Source organism: Vombatus ursinus, unplaced genomic scaffold, assembly GCF_900497805.2.
Source record: "Vombatus ursinus unplaced genomic scaffold, bare-nosed wombat genome assembly UNPS02014798.1, whole genome shotgun sequence".
Taxonomy (NCBI): domain Eukaryota; kingdom Metazoa; phylum Chordata; class Mammalia; order Diprotodontia; family Vombatidae; genus Vombatus; species Vombatus ursinus.
In genome coordinates, this window is record NW_020954576.1 from 18,475,758 (window position 1) to 18,489,216 (window position 13,459).

Below are 13,459 nucleotides of genomic sequence, written 5' to 3' on the forward strand. Positions count from 1 at the left end.
ACATCAATAACTAATGACCAATATAACTATTTTCTCCAAATTTTTACAAAGACAATGTAACACAGAGAGGCCATCTTTGATGGAGGGTTAATAATACAAACTTTCATAGATGTTCTCCAGTGGACTACATCTTTACTGTAGCATAAGTGACTGAAAAGCATAGCAAATAAAAGGTCGTATTATGCTTATTTATTGATTATAAAAAAGTAATAAAGTCCATAGAGCAAAGGACTGCCCTAAAGGCTCTAGTAAGGTGTCTCCCAACATATCTCAAAACCCTACAAAATTCTTAGAAAAATGCAGCAATAGAAATAAATTTGTTTGAGAAGCCTCTGGATATTAAAATCAAATGAGGCATAAAATAAGGGGGCATACTCTCACTGAAAATGTTTAAAAGAGTTCAAGGCAGAGTCCAAATAGAATATGGATTCACTATAGGTGGGGAGTTCCTAAATATGCTTCTGCTTGAATTACAGGGTAGTGTATTTAGAAAACCCTAGACAGTCAACATTTAAAATTATTTGGAATAATTAATAACTGTGATAAAGTTGCAGGATATGAGATAAATCCACGTAAGCCATTCACATTCCTACCTATAACTAACAAAACCTCTTAGGAAGAGTTAGAAAGGGAGTATTCAGAGTAACTATAGATGCTCTCAACTATTTGAGAGTACATCAAGATTCACCCAGGGACAAATAGTGCTATAATGTAAGGTCTTTTTGAAGGGAGAAAAAGATTACTAGAAAATGGTAGTGATATATGTTTATAAAGTACAACAATGTATCAGAGAATGAGAGAGAAGGAGGGAGGGAGGGGGAAAGAGCGAGAGAGAGAGCGAGAGACACAGAGACAGAGACAGAGAAACACAGAGAGAGAGAAAGAGAGAGAGAGAGAGAGAGAGAGAGAGAGAGAGAGAGAGAGAGAGAGAGAGAGAGAGAGAGGGAGAGGGAAAGGGAGAGGGAGGGAGGGAGGGAGAAAGTAGTCCAGACTGTGAAATGTAGTTGGATAGACAACCAGCTAGGGCTGGTTTCTTATTACATATGCCTTAAAATAAGGCTTTTTAATTTATAGTCCATGGACCCCTAAGGGGTTTATGAATAGATTTCAGGGATTCATGAACTTGGATGGGGAAAAAGTACATCTTTATTTTCTTTATTATCTTTATTTTGAATACAACTACAAAACACTGTTTACAGAAATACAGACCTAAATAACTGGAGAAATACAAATTGCTTGTGGATAGGCTGAGATAATATAATATCTAAATTAATTTACTTATTCATTGCCATACCAATCTAAATGCCAAAAGTTACTTCATAGAACTAGGAAAATGATAACTAAATTCATCTGGAGGCACAAAAGGTCAAGAATGTCAAGAGAAATAATGATTAAAAAAAAGTGGAAAGGAAGATGTCTAGCGGTACCAGGTCTCAAACTATACTACCGAGCAGTAATTCTTAAAACAATTTGGTACTAGTTGAAAAATAGAAGATCAGTCAGTGGACTAAAACACAATATAGATCTATCAGTGAAATAGAATGAAATGTACCAAACCAAACAACCCTAGTAGCTTAGTGTTTAGTAAACACAAAAGATCCATGTACTTGGGTAAAGACCCACTATTTGATTAAAAAAAAAAAACTTTTGAGAAAACCAGTCAGAAGTCTGAGAGAAATTAGGTTTAGAACAACACCTCACATTTTCTACCAAGATAAGATCTAAATGGATACCTAGATATAAAGGGTAGCATCATAAACTAATTAGAGGAGGAAGGAAAAAATTATCTTTCAAATCTATGGATAGAGGAAGAGTTTATGACCAAAACAGAGACAAAAAGAAACACCAAAGATAAAATGGATAATTTTGATTACATAATTTTTTTAAGTTGCCCAAACAAACCCAATACAGCTGAGATTAGAAGAGAAACAACAAACTGGGGGGTTTTGGAGGGGTGAGTCTTTGCAGTATGTTTCTCTAATAAAAGGCTCATTTCCAAGATATATAAGGAACTGATCTGGATTTATAAGAATGAATCATTCTCCAATTGATAAATGAACTAAGGCAGTGGTTCTCAAACTTTTTGGTCTCAGGATCCCTTTATAGTCTTAAAAATTATTGAGAATTTTCAAAGAGCTTCTGTTTATGTGGATTATATCTACAGGTATTTATAATATTTGAAATTAAAACATCTTAGTATTATTGTGAAAATAGTTTTGACATCATTGACCCTGCAAAAGCGTTCTCAGGACCTCCAGAGGCCCTTGGATCACACTTTGAGAATGACTGGTCTAAGCAAATGAATGTCTGTTCTCAAGAAGCCCGAGCTATCTAAAGCCATATTTTTTAAAAATGCTCCAAATCACTAATAGTTAGAAAAATGCCAATTAAAGCAAGTATGACATTTCACTTTACACTCCCTCATACTGTCAAAAGAAAAGCTGACCAAAAGAAAAAACGATAAATATTGGAGAGCCTGGGGGAAAACAGTCTCATAGATGCATTAGTGATGGAGCTGTGAATTGGCACAACCTATCTGGAAAACAATTTGAAATTATGCCCAAAAATTTACTAAAAGTGCATACTTGTTGACCAACCATACCACTACTAAGCCTATACTTTCAAAGACATCAAAGAAAAAGGAGGTCTCATATGTATAAAAACTATGCAAAGCACACACACACAAAAAAAATTAGCAGCTCTTCTTGTGGTGGCAAAGAACTGGAAACTAAAGTGTCCATCAACTAGAGAATAGCTGAACAAATTATGATATATGAATGAAATGGAATACTATTATGCTATAAGAAATGAGGAAAGAGATAGTTTCAGAGAGACCTGGAAAGATTAGTATAAACTGATATTGAGTGAAGCAAACAAAATAAAAAGAAATTTATTATATCATATTGTGTCCTTAATCAAGATAAAAGGGACTCAGGTCACAGAAAGGTATACTATCCTTGTATCTCTTGCTTAAATGTCAGTAAGTTATATGCCTAGCTGAGTGTTTTACTATATCTTTTCTAGATCTTCTGTGAACTATATCTTTTCCATGAATGTGAATTATATCTTTCTTAAATACAGAGTATTATGTTGATATACTGCTTCCTAGTCTTCAATTTAAATTTCCTTCATTTGAGATTATATTCAATTTACCCTGTACATATCTTGTTTGTACCTAGATGTTTGTATGTTGTCTTATCTACTAGATTGTGACACCAACTTTCTCTTGGAAATTAATTTTTTAAAATTCTTTTTCATAATCCCTTTCCTTGTGATTATATATATGTATACGTATGTATGTGTATATATATGGATATATATACATATATATATATAACTATGACTCAAGGGGATCACTGTCTCTAAAAATTCAAAGCTGAGGGTTACTCCAAAGGCAATGAAAAGGTGAGAGATGGACATGAGTAGCCTACAACACGGTATCAATGAAGAACTATATAGAAAAAGCAATGTAAAGGATAGGATCAGGAAAATATATAGCTAGGAAACAAGATGAGCCAGTCCTATAATGAGAGCAAGGGATAAATGATATAGGAGCCATGGTGCTTCAGCAAAAAGACCTATGGCAGGGGAGGGGAACCTGTGACCTCCAGGCCACATGTGGCCCTTTAGGTCCTCAAATGCAGCCCTTTGACTGAACCCAAACTTCACAGAGCAAATCCCCTTAATAAAAGGATTCATTTTGTAAAAGTTGGACTCAGTCAAAAGGCCGCAACCAAGGACCTGGAAGGCCACATCTGGCCTCCAGGCTGCAGATTCCCCATCCCTGATCTAGAGAATGCCCTTCCCTAGAATGCCAGGTGGATTCATTGGGAAGCTTTGCTGGAAAAGAACAGCATAGGAAGGACAGATATGGATCAGTTTCAATCTGCATTTATGGGGAACATTCACAATATTGTGAGCAATTTCCATGTTGATAAAAACACAGTTCCACCAAGTCAAGTCAAGTCACCAAGTATTTCTTAAATGCCTGCTATGTACAAGGCACCGTGCTAACCACGGTTAAAAAAAAAGAGTAAAAGACCATCAAGAACTATATAAATATAAACTAGCAAAGAGGGTTAAGTGACTTGCCCAGGATCACACAGCTACTAAGTGTCTGAGGCCTGATTTGGACTCATGAAGATGAGTCTTCTTGATTCCAAGCCCAGTGCTCTATCCACAGCACCACCTAGCTGCCCTTGGTTAATTTTGCTTACCATTTTTTTGTTTTTTTGATTTGGGTTTTTTGTTAGCTTTACTGTTTTATCTTTAATTTTTATTTCTTTTTATAAGGGAAGGCTTTGGGTATGGACATGGGGAGGAATACATGTATTGGAAATAAAGGTAACGTAAAAACTGGAGCACTAGATGATGATGATGATAGATAGATAGATAGATAGAGAGATAGATAGATAGATAGATAAACTTTTTTTAAAAAGAAAGTGATGGTTCACCAGAGCAACATAATATAGATTTTAAGCATAGTTTCTATGTCAGGAAAATAACTTGAGCTTTATCAATCTTGCTGGAGGATGGGCTAGGAGCAGTTGTTGGTGGAGGGTGAAAATATGAGCTTTGGCAGAGTATCACATAATGGAATGGCAGCAAGGACCAGGTCAGCTCTCCCTTTTGCCCACAGGTAGACTCTAACATGATTCTATCAATCTTTAGTATAGATATATTGTTTATTTCTTCCTTTCTCCTCTCTTCTCCCTTCTTCTCTTAATTACCTTTTTCTTCTCCTTTCATCTTTCTCCATTAGTGCCTTATGACTGTCACTGCTTGAGTTTGACTAGTATCCATTAGGGCAAAAAGGGTGCAAATCTCTGTGACCAGGGGTCACAATAATATTTTCACAAAGATAAGATGCCAATTATGTTGAATTATATTTATGAAAAAAATTCAAATTAACTTTATGGGAAGATGGCAGACTAGACATTTTCTCTGAACCCCACAACCTCAGAAACCTCTACAAAACAAAAACTATGCATGAAAAATAAAGCAACTCCAGCTGTTTCCATGGTCTAGAACACCAAGAATCCAAAACAAAGTAAAAAAAAATTCAAGAACTAATGCTTACTGATCCTGAGCTCACTTGGCACCTTTCATTCACCTCCCATGCTACTGGCAGAAAGGTGCATGGACACAACATAGGCTTACATCAAAACTCACCCCTATTCTCTGGCTCCTCCTCCCTCTTTCTAGTGCCATAAAGACCTGAGCTCCAGGCTGTGAAAGTTTATTCAGGCCTCAACAGCCAGGTTGGCTATAGCCCTTTAGGAACAAATGATTGCCAAGGGCTGCAACCTGGAAGCACTATTGCTGCAAAGCTCTAAACTTCTGAAAGCACTGAACCACTGATGCTGGAGAAAGTAGACTTTGAACTACCGGTGTCAGCAAGCTCTTAACTTCTAGTGCCATGCCAGAGAACTAAGGAACAGAGGGTGTGGTATGGGTCAATAGGACAAGACAATGTGGAATGCTGTACAGTACTTCACAAAGCCTAAGGGAAGAACACAGCATTTAGCTGGGGCCAGTTCTAACCACCCAAAAGTCAGTTGGAGTAAAGACCCAGGCTGGTGGTGTGTGGATTGTTCTGTGTGGGAGGAGACTGAGACATTTTGAGATCCAACCCCCAAGGAAACCACAATCAGAGAAGGGAGAGTCAGAAATGAACAATAAGAAAAATGAGTCAGGAAAAAAAAAAGACTGAAAGTACCAAAGATTCCAGTTATCTTTGGAACATATTATTCCATTCTTCCTTCTTTTTCTAGTGGCTGTAGAATAGCTTTGCATTATTTGCATGCCCTTCCCTCTGTATGTTAAAGCCTTTCTCCTGATGACTTGCAGACCAGAAATGCAGAAGGAGTGAATAAATACAGATAGCAACACCTAAATTACACAAGGAGACAGGAGTGAATGCAGAAATCTAGGAGGGGCAACAGTGAAGAGGCAGGCTGAGAAAATTACAGACAGAACCTGGTAACACCCTGCCTATACATTACAACATGGTAGAGTACATGAAAGGGGAGTGGGGAGTAGGAGGAAAGAGAGGACTGAGGTCAAATTAAGAGTTAGCAATGAAGGAGAAGGTGACCTCTGTAGTGTCAAAAAGAGAAAAACCTACAGGGGAGTGCATGAGGAAGGGGTGGGGAGAGATTGAAAAGGGGAGGAAAGGAAAAAGGTCTTACTTTTGAGGTGAGTGCAAGTTCTACTGACAAATGCTCCTATGGGTGAAGGGAGATGAGGACTTTATAGTGGATGAGAGATCAGGGTTTTGGTGCCCAAAAAGTCTATTTGTCCTGGAAGGAGGGGGTCAGAACCACTGGGGGCAACTGGCACTTAGAGGAGTGGGAAAGCATGGACCCAGGGAATTGTAGGGGGAAAAAAAGTCAGCAAGAGAGGGCATAGATCAGTGAGCAGTAGGAGGGAGGAGTGTCTTACTATGGGTCAGAGTTCTCTTTGAAACCTTCAATACTTGGCATTGTTCTGAGAGTGAGGAACAATGGGAAAGGAGAATCTGTGGGATAAATCCTACAAAACAATGGCAGAAAGCATCTAGAGGGCAGAGCCTAGAATGGATACCTTGGAAACTTTGACTGCATGAAGAATAGAGAAAAAAAGAGTGAAAACAAATAATAATAATAATGAGAGAAAACATAATCAGAGAATAAGAGTGTAGAGTAAACAAAGAGAAGATTGATAATGAAAAAAATTTTAAAAATACTTTTGAAAGGGGTACAAAAAATGAAAATTTTAAAAAGCCTAATGAACAGAAGTAGCTAAGTGGAGAAGAGTGAATCTACCTGCTGAGAGTGAAAAAAAAAAGAGGCAGAATATAGATAGATGGATAGATAGATATGCAGATAAAAGCAGAAGAGAGAAACTAATAAACAAAAATGCATAAGAGAAATGCAAATCAAAATAAGTCTGAGGTTTCACCTTACACCCTGAAAATTGGTCCTCCAAAATGACTAGAAAATGGCAAAAGTCAATGTTAGAGTGGTTATGGGAAGACCGGCACACTGATACTAATTGCTGGTGAAGCTGTGAAATGGCACAACCATTTTGAAAAGCAATTTGAAATTATGTGAATGAAGTAATTAAAATGCCCATACCCTTTGAACCAGAGATTCTATTACTGGCCTTATACTCCAAGGAAAGAAAAAAGTCCCCATATACTCCAAAATATTTTTAGCAGCACTTTTTGTGATAGCTAAGAACTGGAAACAAAATAGATGCCCATTGATTGAAGAATGGATAAACAAATTGCAGTACATGAATATAATGTAATACTAATGCACTGTAAGAAATGATGTGTGATGAGTACAAAGAAGCATGGAAAGATCTATATGAACTGATGCAGAGTGAAGTAAGCAGGACCAAGGAAATAATATACACAGTAATTACAACAAAGTAAATAGAGCAATGACACACCAAAAAAACTAAAGTAAATGTACAAAATTATAAAGATTAAGTACGATTCAAATGAAGAGACATGAGAAGACATCCCATCATATCCCTTTGTGGAAGTGGGATGTCCATAGATGTTACACATTGCACATGTTTTTAGACTTTTTCAATATGTTGATTAGTTGTGCTGACATTTTTTTCCTTTTTAAAAAAAAGCACTATTTGTCATATGAAGTACTCTTGGAGAAGGAGATAAGGAGGGATATATGAAATACTATTGTGATGTAAGAAACAGAAACCATCCACAAAAATTATTTTAAAAAAATAATAAGTTCATGTACTCCAGTCTAAGAATTCCTGGCCTAATGGTAATAGCAAGTATTTATTAAGTGCTTTAAGATTTGCAAAACTATATATGTTATTTCATTTGATCCTCATAACGACCCTGTGAGATAGGTGACATTATTATCCTCATTTTATGGATGAAGAAACTGAGAATGGAAGATTTTAAGTGACTTTCCCACAGTCACACAGCTTGCAAGTAACTAAGATAGGATTCAGACTAAGGTCTTCCTAACTCTAGTTCCAGGACTCTATCCACTTTATCTGCCTCATGGGAAAGCCTTGCTTACTGCCAGGTAGGGTACTAACAAGTCATGTGTTATTAAGCAAATTGCTTCCTCTATCTGGGCTTCAGATGATTTCCTCATATCCGAGATCTACTGAAATGTGGGTCCCCTGAAAACTACAGATTTAAGGTATGCTTGGAATTAGAATCTATTCAAAACCATAATTAACAAGCCGCTACCAATGTTCCTTTTACCAGAACAGCTAGAGGACACATTATTTTGAAGCAAAAGGCATTTAATTAAACAGCATACCAAAATAAATGACAAGGAAAAGTTCACTATATACACGAGGATCTATTCATTCAGGTTCTAATATCACTGGAAGGAGAAGGAACAGATGCAAAGAACCCTCACTGCCAGGGAACGCACAAAGGGAACATACATAAGCTGAACAAAACATACTTTTAGAGCTGTAACTTTCCTTGGGCTCCCCTCTGCCCCTGATGCTGTTGCTTTTTGCTTCCCTGCAAAATCACCAATGTCATCTACTGATCCGGTGATGTAAATGAGCTGCAAACTATGCTGCAACCTGTGATTTTTCTCTGTTGAACTTGTCTTTCTGGCGTATTTTTCTTTGCTAATGGTCTTCTGATTGCAACTTCTGTGCAGTTTCTTCCCCATAGAGGAGGAGTTCTTTTGAGACCTTTTGTGAATCACACTTGCAGCAACACCTAGTCAATTAGCAAAAGCACTTAGGCTGTCTTTTGAACTTGATTTGCTTCTGAGCTCAGTTTGCTATTTGAATTAGGGTACACGCAGTGTTTTAAACTCCTATTTTGCCCCAAATTGACTGCTTAGGTCCATGCAAATCACCACAGAATCTTTCCTTAGCAAGATTGGAAAAGGGTAAAATTAATAACTTTTATTTTGCCTTCTTACAGACACCAAACCTTCCTCTCTCTATTTAAGGAAAGCAAAAAGATGAGATTAGAGATGGCTGATAAGGTCTCTTCCAGTTCTAACATTCTACGATTTTACTATTCTTGAATCTCAAGCCATATGTCCTTTCCCAGCCACATAGTTAAACGCCAGCTGTTCCAGGGTATGTACTAGAGCAGAATTATATTCTTCTATGTGAATGAAGGAACTAATTCACCCTTACTCTCCACCATCAGATAAGCAACTAAGGTTTTCTTTCTTTCTTTCTTTCTTTCTTTCTTTCTTTCTTTCTTTCTTTCTTTCTTTCTTTCTTTCTTTCTTTCTTTCTTTCTTTCTTCAATTGGGGTTAAGTGATTTGCCCACAGTCACATAGCTACTAAGTTTCTGAGGCTGGATTTGAATTCAGGTCCTCCTGACTTCAAACCCATCTAAGGTATACTTTCCATATTTGACAGCTCCTTCTCTATGCTGGTGGAGATACAGACTGATACAAATAGTGATCACTTGTAATTCATTTGAAAGCTTTTCTCTTAAAAAAAATTTAAAAGAAATCAGTGACATTGTTATCTTTATTGTTAATTCTGAGGAAAGAGCATTTTCAAAAATTCAACTACTTTATCTTTCATGTAGAATAAAATGCAAATTTTGAAGTACATTTTGCTTGTAAACATTCATACCAAGAATTTTTTTTTAAAAACGCGATTAAAAGAGTATCTTGATTTCAGTTAGAGTACTGATTTGTCATCTACTATTAATACTTTCCATGTTGTATTATTATTTCTATTTCTAAACAATTCTGTAATCTTGGGAAAACCAGTCACCCTGCCCCTGTCTTAATTTCTCACTATCTATACAGGCTAGATTGGACAAACAAAAGTGGATTTGGAACCAGACAGTGGGTTTGAGAGCTGGAATTGAAACTTATTAGTTGTGTGACTATAGATAAGTAACAAACAATCTTTCAGAGTTTTGGTTTTCTACTCTGGGGCAATAATACTCGAACTAGTTACTTAAATGGGTATCAAGGTGGTGCAGTGGATAGAGTGCTGGGTGTGGAGTCATGAAGACTCATCTTCATGAGTTCAAATATGGCCTCAGACACTTACTGTATGATCCCAAGCAAGTTACTTCACTGTTGGAGTCAGTTTCCTCATCTATAAAATGAGCTGGAAAAGGAAAAGGCAAACCACTGCAGAACGTGTGCCAAAATACTGTAAATGAGGTTGTGAAGAGTAGAATACAAATGAAAATGACCAAACAACAATAACCTACATAAAAGCCTTATCATGATGAAAACGCAAAACTAATTATAAATGTAAGCTATCATTATTCTATTTTCCCAGGCAAAATGAGTAGATTTCAGTGATCACTAAAACAATGACCACAGTTCTTTGGAGAATGGAACTATGGAAACCAAAAGTATAATTTGGCTCCATCTAAGAAGAGTCAAGTCAAATAGTTAACAAGTTTTACTGGTTAGGAGGTATTACCCATTCCTCCACCAATTTTTAGATCCTGACAGAGAAAGATCAGAGCCCAGATGTCCTACGTACAATTGTGGAGTATGTTTACTACCACCTTCCCAGTCTGAACACTCTGAGGCCAGCCTTGGTGGTCTTGTCTTCACATCTCTAAAAGTCAGTACATTACAATCCAATCCATCCCTCTGAGAAGAGGCAGTCTGGTACAAGGGACAAAGTGTTCAACTTGGAATCAGGAAACTCTGGGTACAAATCCCACCATTGATTCTTATTACAGTGAGCCTAGGTAACTCTCTGAGGCTCAGGCAAGAATTCCTTAGATTCTACTAAACCAATGACAGGTAATAAATCTGCTGATGGAGAGAGTTTCCTATACTTACAGAATCAAACATTCTCCTAGTTATCTCTTAGACCTCTGAGAAAGCCTAAACTTATACCCTTTATTCACACTAACGTGTGACTGACTGATGGAAATTTAAAGTTCTTCCTCTCCATAAGAAGACTTTTTTTTTTTTTTGGTGAGACAATCGGGGTTAAGTGACACACAGCTAGTATGTGTCAAGTGTTTGGTCTGAGGTCGGATTTGAACTCAGGTCCTCCTAACTTCAGGGCCGGTGCTCTATCCACTGCACCACCTAGCTGCCCCACATAAGGAGACTTTAAAAAATTATAGAAATGATAGGAAATAGATTTAACTCTTCAGGAGAGATGTTCAGCAATTGGCCAACAAGTAGGCAAGGAAGGATGAGGGTTCCCTAAAATGATACTGGTTGAGATTTAGCCAATCTTTTAAGAAATTTTGATAATCCATATATCTCTAATAGCTTTACTTTTAAAGGAAGATTTGGATTTGGTAGAGTGGGAGAGGGTGATAATGAAATACGGTCTAGAAAATAAATACAAATATAAGCTGTTTTGTTCATTATTTTATAACAACAGCACATTAGTACATAGAATGCTGCCTACAGCAGCAATACTATAAAAACTTAAAGACTGAAGTATTCCCCTGAACTCCTATTTGGAATTTAGGCTGCAGTTTTTGTTTTTTTGGATGGATCATTTGGTAAGTAACATAGACCCTAGCCTAATCAAATTGGAACAGAAGAATGGCAACTTATCCCAGGTAAAAGTAGATTAAGTTCTTAGTCTCATGGGTTCCATAACTGCCTAAGTTCCATACTACAATGCAGTTCCAAGTGGAGTTCTACTATATACTTGTCAAACTCTTTTATATGGGCTACAATGTCCTCCTCTATATAATGCTTCTCCAGGGTCTGAACAATACATTCCACAGAGCCCTACTGCATCTCCTCCAACAGGTCCATATTTTTTATTCTGGTTGTCATTCATGGTTACCTCAGGTAAGAGGGGCTAGCAGCTGCCGCTGGTCCCTACAAGAGTAATTCTCCAATTGGACAAGTACTCTCTCAGCCAAAACCTTTGAACATCTCCAGTTGCTCTTATTCAACAAGTAATAATAAATAATAAATAAGTTCCTATAATGTGCAAGGCACCAACAATACAAAAATAAAAACTAAATAGTCCCTGACCTCAAGAAGCTTACACTTCACTTTTGAGTTTTGGTCATAGGTTGTTGGCTACTTTGAGCAAGATAAGTATCATGAAAGTCTTGAGGAAACTTTTTTTTAGCCTTCTACAAAACAGTGCCTAGGTTAGCTATGTTTTTTACCGAGGCACGAATACCATGAGAAGGTATTTGAAAGGATTCCTATAATAAACCTGAAATAACTGCTTCCAATCTTTTTACATGAAAGCTATACTTTAAATTCAAGGAATTATATCTTTCAACAAGGCATCGATTCAGAAATGATAGCATTTGGGTCCATAGTTACTCTAATGTATGTTATAAAACAGTATCTCTGCATCAGAAAAGAGAGGCTACCCCAGAGTTTGAAAGAATAATGCTTTGGAGACAGAGCCAAGATGGTAGAGAAAAGGCAGTCACTCACCTAAGTTCTCCCCAAAACCCCTCTGAACACCTTTAAATAATGCCAAACAATTCCTGGAGTGGCAGAACCTGCAAAAGTAGGGGTGAAATAATTTTCCAGCCTACGACAACTTAGAAGGTTGGCAGGAAAGGTTTGTCACATCTGGGTGAGAGTGGAACACAGAACAGTGCAGGCTGTGCTAGGGCAGACCAGGACCCAGCAAACCAGGAGCAAGCCTTGAGAGCACTGAATCAGCAGTGGTAGCATCTGCTTCTGAAGCTCTCAGCCCACAGACAGTAAGGAGGTTGAACAACTGATCAGAAGGAGATTACAAGGGTCTCTTTGCTGGCACTAGGGGCAAGATTTTGTTGCTTTGCATATTCAGATCTGCGTGACAGTCCTGGGTGGCAATCCTCGGGCAAGGAGGAGCACCAGCACACCAAAGCTTGCAGTTGCAGTATAGCAGAGACCCTCATCATGATTCCAGGGCAAAAAAAAAGTGCTTGTGGTCACTCAAGACCAGAGCACAGGCCAGGAGAGTAGTAAACACACCTCTTCTTAGATTATACTACCTTGGAAGAACTGAAAACTTATAGATCCCTAGAAATATCTCTGAAAATAGCTACACAAAATCCCTGAATCTTGGGACAGTGTGCCCTCCACCCAGGAAGCAGAACCTTGTTTTAACAAAGAGTTAGAAGTCAAAAAATAGACTGGGAAAATGAACAAAAACAAAACAAAACAAAACAGAAAAAAAAAGTCTGACCGCAGAAAGTTACTATAGTGACAAGGAAGATCAAAACACACACTCAGAAGAAGAAAACAAAGTCAAATCTCCTACATCCAAAGACCCCAAGAAAAATATGGATTGGTCACAGGTCACAGAAGAGCTCAAAAAGGATTTTGAAAATCAAGTAAGAGAGATAGAAGAAAATTGGGAAGAGAAATGAGAATGATGCAAGAAAATCATGAAAAACAGGTCAGCATCTTGGTAAAGGAGACACAAAAAATACTGAAGAAAATAACATCTTAAAAAACATTATAGGCCAAATGATAAAAGAGGTACAAAAAGTCAATGAGGAGAAGAAGGCCTTAAAAAGCAGAATTG

General features: G+C 37.4%; 1 pseudogene; it reads right to left on the bottom strand.

The window, feature by feature from the left end:
- Positions 1-11,486: 11,486 nt before the first annotated feature.
- On the bottom strand, positions 11,487-11,748 carry LOC114050087 (annotated as a pseudogene).
- Positions 11,749-13,459: the final 1,711 nt, after the last annotated feature.